The sequence below is a fragment of the Schistocerca piceifrons genome, unplaced genomic scaffold (genome assembly GCF_021461385.2).
Source record: "Schistocerca piceifrons isolate TAMUIC-IGC-003096 unplaced genomic scaffold, iqSchPice1.1 HiC_scaffold_1024, whole genome shotgun sequence".
NCBI classification, from domain to species: domain Eukaryota; kingdom Metazoa; phylum Arthropoda; class Insecta; order Orthoptera; family Acrididae; genus Schistocerca; species Schistocerca piceifrons.
Genome location: NW_025726824.1, coordinates 22,501 through 30,000, shown reverse-complemented (window position 1 = coordinate 30,000; position 7,500 = coordinate 22,501). Strand labels below are relative to the sequence as shown.

Here is a 7,500-nt window from a genome sequence, read left to right as displayed (position 1 = left end):
GTCGGGGTAGTGGACCCTCCCAAACACCACATGCCACGACAGGCGGCAGCCTGCGGGGTTCGGTGCTGGACTCTTCCCTGTTCGCTCGCCGCTACTGGGGGAATCCTTGTTAGTTTCTTTTCCTCCGCTTAGTAATATGCTTAAATTCAGCGGGTAGTCTCGCCTGCTCTGAGGTCGTTGTACGAGGTGTCGCACGCCACACCGCCAGCCGGCTGTGCACGCTACCGAGAAAGTACCGGTATGCGAACCGCCAGGCGACGGGCGCGCATCGCACGTTTGAGGAGACGCGGCCGGCCCCACAGGCGGCCGCGACACTCCCAGGTCTGCGAAGCGGGGCAAACGCCGCGCGCTTCAGTATACGTAGCCGACCCTCAGCCAGACGTGGCCCGGGAACGGAATCCATGGACCGCAATGTGCGTTCGAAACGTCGATGTTCATGTGTCCTGCAGTTCACATGTCGACGCGCAATTTGCTGCGTTCTTCATCGACCCACGAGCCGAGTGATCCACCGTCCTGGGTGATCTTTTCTCAAGTTTCCGCCGTCTCTTTCGAGACGGTCGCATAGGCGGGAGTGAGGCGTGTGGCGGCCCCTGTTCCAGCGTTCTGTGTCCAACGGCCTCACGGCCGACGGGCGTCGTACGGCTCCACACCGGAGCGGACAGGCACTCGGGCGAAAGTCATTCAAAACCGGCGCCAGGCGCCAGGTGCCGCAGGCCAGCCGCTCCAGCGCTTCAGCGCTCGTACCACACAACATTGCCGCTAGTTTTGAGAGGCACGCGTGGTTCCGCACGCGGCGCACGGCTACTGCGAGCCGTACAGGTAGCGTGTTGCGCGACACGACACGCACATCGAAAGACATGCAGTCTAGTCGGTAATGATCCTTCCGCAGGTTCACCTACGGAAACCTTGTTACGACTTTTACTTCCTCTAAATGATCAAGTTTGGTCATCTTTCCGGTAGCATCGGCAACGACAGAGTCAATGCCGCGTACCAGTCCGAAGACCTCACTAAATCATTCAATCGGTAGTAGCGACGGGCGGTGTGTACAAAGGGCAGGGACGTAATCAACGCGAGCTTATGACTCGCGCTTACTGGGAATTCCTCGTTCATGGGGAACAATTGCAAGCCCCAATCCCTAGCACGAAGGAGGTTCAGCGGGTTACCCCGACCTTTCGGCCTAGGAAGACACGCTGATTCCTTCAGTGTAGCGCGCGTGCGGCCCAGAACATCTAAGGGCATCACAGACCTGTTATTGCTCAATCTCGTGCGGCTAGAAGCCGCCTGTCCCTCTAAGAAGAAAAGTAATCGCTGACAGCACGAAGGATGTCACGCGACTAGTTAGCAGGCTAGAGTCTCGTTCGTTATCGGAATTAACCAGACAAATCGCTCCACCAACTAAGAACGGCCATGCACCACCACCCACCGAATCAAGAAAGAGCTATCAATCTGTCAATCCTTCCGGTGTCCGGGCCTGGTGAGGTTTCCCGTGTTGAGTCAAATTAAGCCGCAGGCTCCACTCCTGGTGGTGCCCTTCCGTCAATTCCTTTAAGTTTCAGCTTTGCAACCATACTTCCCCCGGAACCCAAAAGCTTTGGTTTCCCGGAGGCTGCCCGCCGAGTCATCGGAGGAACTGCGGCGGATCGCTGGCTGGCATCGTTTATGGTTAGAACTAGGGCGGTATCTGATCGCCTTCGAACCTCTAACTTTCGTTCTTGATTAATGAAAACATACTTGGCAAATGCTTTCGCTTCTGTTCGTCTTGCGACGATCCAAGAATTTCACCTCTAACGTCGCAATACGAATGCCCCCGCCTGTCCCTATTAATCATTACCTCGGGTTCCGAAAACCAACAAAATAGAACCGAGGTCCTATTCCATTATTCCATGCACACAGTATTCAGGCGGGCTTGCCTGCTTTAAGCACTCTAATTTGTTCAAAGTAAACGTGCCGGCCCACCGAGACACTCAATAAAGAGCACCCTGGTAGGATTTCAACGGGGTCCGCCTCGGGACGCACGAGCACGCACGGGGCGGTCGCACGCCTTCGGCTCGCCCCACCGGCAGGACGTCCCACGATACATGCCAGTTAAACACCGACGGGCGGTGAACCAACAGCGTGGGACACAAATCCAACTACGAGCTTTTTAACCGCAACAACTTTAATATACGCTATTGGAGCTGGAATTACCGCGGCTGCTGGCACCAGACTTGCCCTCCAATAGATACTCGTTAAAGGATTTAAAGTGTACTCATTCCGATTACGGGGCCTCGGATGAGTCCCGTATCGTTATTTTTCGTCACTACCTCCCCGTGCCGGGAGTGGGTAATTTGCGCGCCTGCTGCCTTCCTTGGATGTGGTAGCCGTTTCTCAGGCTCCCTCTCCGGAATCGAACCCTGATTCCCCGTTACCCGTTACAACCATGGTAGGCGCAGAACCTACCATCGACAGTTGATAAGGCAGACATTTGAAAGATGCGTCGCCGGTACGAGGACCGTGCGATCAGCCCAAAGTTATTCAGAGTCACCAAGGCAAACGGACCGGACGAGCCGACCGATTGGTTTTGATCTAATAAAAGCGTCCCTTCCATCTCTGGTCGGGACTCTGTTTGCATGTATTAGCTCTAGAATTACCACAGTTATCCAAGTAACGTGGGTACGATCTAAGGAACCATAACTGATTTAATGAGCCATTCGCGGTTTCACCTTAATGCGGCTTGTACTGAGACATGCATGGCTTAATCTTTGAGACAAGCATATGACTACTGGCAGGATCAACCAGGGAGCTGCGTCAACTAGAGCTGAGCAGCCGGCCGCCCGGGAGTGTGTCCCGGGGGCCCGCGCGAACACGCAAGCGTCCGCTCAATCATTCTGCAAACAGGAGGAGGCTGAGCTCCCCTGCACAATACACCTCGAAACCCTCTCAGGTCCCGGCGGCGCGCAGCGCCGTCCCAAGTACTTGGTCGGGTTCGAGAGAGGCGCAATCGCCCGGAGTTAGGCGAGTAGACGCTTTCGGTGCGACCACCCGTGCTCCCAACTGAGCTTGCCGCTGCCGACAGAGGCCCGGGAGCGTGCTGTCGTGGCATTGCCGGCGGGAGACAACACGCGCCACCTACGGTGACCGGCAGCTCCAACGCCAGCGCCACAGAAGGACAAAAGCCCCACTTGGGTGCCGAAGCGAACTCTCCCAGCACAGCGCACACGCCAACACATCCGCACAGCTGCGATACAAACCACCAGCGAGAACCGCTGGGGCGACCGAGCAGCAGACGGCGTCGCGGCGCCGAGCGCCGGGCGGCGGCGCATCCTCAACGCACACAGTCCTCAATCGGACCAGCACACTGCAGATGTCCACCGCGCTTCGCACCGGGCCCGCGAGGACCTACTTTGGCCGCACGGCGCCGCGCGCAGGGTGCGCCGGCGCGCAGCTGCGACGCCTGCCGCGTCCGTCGGCCGGCGCGCCTGCCACTGGCCGCCCCCACCAGCCGGCTGTAGCGCGTGCGCCCACGCACCGCGCGGCCAGCACGCCGGGAGGCGCCCCCTCACCGGCCGGGGACGGTCCCACCCAGCCACCGCCGCGTATCGCTTCACACCCAGATGCCGTTCAGTTTCGTCGGCATGGTGGGTATCGCTGGAACAACCGGTTAGTACCTCAACCTATCGTCGCCATCACCGATTCACCCCTAGCGAGAACAACCGCACCACAACGGGTTACCATTTCTTCATTTGCGTAACTTCACCAGAAAACGTAGGCGTCCATCGCCATTTGCAACTTCAACCATTATTGCATGCCTGTGTCAGGTGTCACGCCACACTACGTCTGCCCACATACACGCAACAAAATGTGCACGCCTAGACAATACGTGGAAGGTGGCCCCCGTACGTATGCGATGTCCATTGCTCGAACGACTGTCAACCGGCTTCTGTAGCATGTCGCAGATATGGAACGCGCTGCACCATGCCATCACGGTGTGTGAGGAGAGACGACTAGGTCCGAATACATCAACAGACAGCTCATGCTGATCGCCATCCACGGCGTCCGTTCCTCCCACACGTCTCTATGGCGTACCACACTGCAATCCAGCTCTCATAGGGAGACGACACGTAGCTGCGTGCACAATATTTGCACTGTATGGTCCGCCGTTTTTGGGCGCAGTCGTTGTACGGTCACACATGTGCCACGATGTATCATTCAGTACATAAGGACGAATGTGCAGTACAGATTGTGGTTCACGCGTACGACATCAGCGGACAGTTGACACAGGCCGCACCACAACGTAGCCTGCGTACGTCGCATGCGAAGGGCATTGAACATGCAAACTTGTCACCAACCACCTTGCGAAGGCAGGGGGCAAGGTGGGGACGTGGGGAGAGGTGGGGGGGGGGGGGGGGCGGCATGTACGCCCTGCTGCCATCCACATTACAGTGTACAGCAGGAGCATGTGGAAAGTCAGCAAGACTTGCAAGGTGTTTAACATGAAGCGATACACAGGGGAGCGGGCAGTGCGAGTAGCGAACTATATTGCGAGGGTTGCGGGTGGGCAACACTACACTAATTGAACGAGTCGTATAACAATTACAGAGCAGGTTTAGGCGACAACGTGGGTTACGATAGGCGACAACGTGGGTTACGTTAGGGGACAACGTGGGTTACGTTAGGGGACAACGTGGGTTACGTTAGGGGACAACGTGGGTTACGTTAGGGGACAACGTGGGTTACGTTAGGGGACAACGTGGGTTACGTTAGGGGACAACGTGGGTTACGTTAGGGGACAACGTGGGTTAGGTTAAGGCACAACATGGGTTAGGTTAAGGCACAACATGGGTTAGGTTAAGGCACAACATGGGTTAGGTTAAGGCACAACATGGGTTAGGTTAAGGCACAACATGGGTTAGGTTACGGCACAACATGGGTTAGGTTAAGGCACAACATGGGTTAGGTTAAGGCACAACATGGGTTAGGTTAGGGGACAACATGGGTTAGGTTAGGGGACAACATGGGTTAGGTTAGGGGACAACATGGGTTAGGTTAAGGCACAACATGGGTTAGGTTAGGGGACAACATGGGTTAGGTTAAGGCACAACATGGGTTAGGTTAGGGGACAACATGGGTTAGGTTAGGGGACAACATGGGTTAGGTTAAGGCACAACATGGGTTAGGTTAAGGCACAACATGGGTTAGGTTAAGGCACAACATGGGTTAGGTTAGGGGACAACATGGGTTAGGTTAGGGGACAACTTGGGTTAGGTTAGGGGACAACATGGGTTAGGTTAAGGCACAACATGGGTTAGGTTAAGGCACAACATGGGTTAGGTTAGGGCACAACATGGGTTAGGTTAGGGCACAACATGGGTTAGGTTAGGGCACAACATGGGTTAGGTTAGGGGACAACATGGGTTAGGTTAGGGGACAACATGGGTTAGGTTAGGGGACAACATGGGTTAGGTTAGGGGACAACATGGGTTAGGTTAGGGGACAACATGGGTTAGGTTAGGGGACAACATGGGTTAGGTTAGGGGACAACATGGGTTAGGTTAGGGGACAACATGGGTTAGGTTAGGGGACAACATGGGTTAGGTTAGGGGACAACATGGGTTAGGTTAAGGCACAACATGGGTTAGGTTAAGGCACAACATGGGTTAGGTTAGGGGACAACATGGGTTAGGTTAGGGGACAACATGGGTTAGGTTAGGGGACAACATGGGTTAGGTTAAGGCACAACATGGGTTAGGTTAGGGGACAACATGGGTTAGGTTAAGGCACAACATGGGTTAGGTTAGGGGACAACATGGGTTAGGTTAGGGGACAACATGGGTTAGGTTAAGGCACAACATGGGTTAGGTTAAGGCACAACATGGGTTAGGTTAAGGCACAACATGGGTTAGGTTAGGGGACAACATGGGTTAGGTTAGGGGACAACTTGGGTTAGGTTAGGGGACAACATGGGTTAGGTTAAGGCACAACATGGGTTAGGTTAAGGCACAACATGGGTTAGGTTAGGGGACAACATGGGTTAGGTTAGGGGACAACATGGGTTAGGTTAAGGCACAACATGGGTTAGGTTAGGGGACAACATGGGTTAGGTTAAGGCACAACATGGGTTAGGTTAGGGGACAACATGGGTTAGGTTAGGGGACAACATGGGTTAGGTTAAGGCACAACATGGGTTAGGTTAAGGCACAACATGGGTTAGGTTAAGGGACAACATGGGTTAGGTTAGGGGACAACTTGGGTTAGGTTAGGGGACAACATGGGTTAGGTTAAGGCACAACATGGGTTAGGTTAAGGCACAACATGGGTTAGGTTAAGGTACAACATGGGTTAGGTTAAGGTACAACATGGGTTAGGTTAGGTTACACGTTGTTGTAAGGAAAGGTGTGGGGGGGGGGGGGGGGGGCGGGGCGGCAGGTTCGTTGATAGTGATTATAGTAAGTGAATGCTTGTGACATGATGAGATTTGTCACGTCAGGATGCACCTTTGGCTTATTAGAGGCGGCGCTCCAATTCTATGCTTGTGTCAGACCTGTGTCTTTGACTCATGTCATTGTTTGTGCGCTGTGACAGGAGGTACTATTGTGATGTTGGGTGCACCGTTGTATAGGACATGTGTGGGTGTTGGTGCCTTATCTGCGCAATGGTGGATGTCGAAAGGGTGGGATATTCTATTTTCCGCATGGACCTCCTGGTCTGGTTGTGTGATAGTGTGGATTGTGTAATGTGGCGGAGAGGATGCACTGGATGTTGTTCCATGCTGGTGCTTACATATTGTATGTGCGCCTGTTAGAAGCAGAGAGTGGTGCGTGATCAGAGTGTCTGGCTGACGTGTGGTTCCCATTGTGGGCAGACTCTTTCAGCATGTATACGGACAGTTGTATATATTTTCTGTAGTTTGATGGCTCTGCATTGATTACTAATCAGCGCCGTGTGTACGGGTAATCTGGTTCCAGTCCACAATGTTCTATCTGTGTACATTAGTGACAAAGACTCCCCCCATGCAGTGGGGCTCGGTCTGTTATAACTCTTCCGCGTAATATATTTGCCCCACGTTTTTGCGAGTGCGAGTGCGAGTGCAACGCGCATGGGGACCGACATGCTGATGGCTCGGTATCGGACGCCGTACAGTGAGCAACGCGATCGCGTCTCTCGCTCGTAAGTGGTACAGGTCGCGGCTCATGTATAGGGACAGCGGGAATGTCGCATATTGGAAATAACTCTTCATGAAACGCAAGTTATAGGGGTGGATTGCACTTTACGAGTGCGGGAAACGTCCGCCGTTCATCCGCTGGAGGTGCGCGTTTGGCGGTTGGGGTGGTCCACGAACGGGTGCGGGTGGAGTCATTGCCGGTCCACGGCTTCGTGCGGCAGAGCCACTGGAGAATGGGTGCTATGGTCGACAGAGGCTGCAGGCTTTGTGGGTGGCGTCGAAAGGCGGGCACTGTGGCGCCATCGCTGTCTTAGTCGGCTTGGCGTCTCATAGATGGCGGTGGCGTCGTTGCAGGAGGT

The 7,500-nt window shown here is 54.7% G+C and overlaps 2 non-coding genes and 1 pseudogene across 2 annotated transcripts; all 3 read right to left on the bottom strand.

Annotated features, from left to right (window-relative positions):
• LOC124725047 overlaps positions 1 to 177 on the bottom strand; it is a 4,222-nt pseudogene extending 4,045 nt beyond the window's left edge.
• A 188-nt stretch (positions 178 to 365) lies between these two features.
• Positions 366 to 520, bottom strand: LOC124725050. The gene has a single exon (XR_007006658.1). It is a non-coding gene; the product is annotated as a 5.8S ribosomal RNA (ribosomal RNA).
• A 352-nt stretch (positions 521 to 872) lies between these two features.
• LOC124725045 lies at positions 873 to 2,781 on the bottom strand. The gene has a single exon (XR_007006656.1). It is a non-coding gene; the product is annotated as a small subunit ribosomal RNA (ribosomal RNA).
• Between the last annotated feature and the right edge of the window lie 4,719 nt (positions 2,782 to 7,500).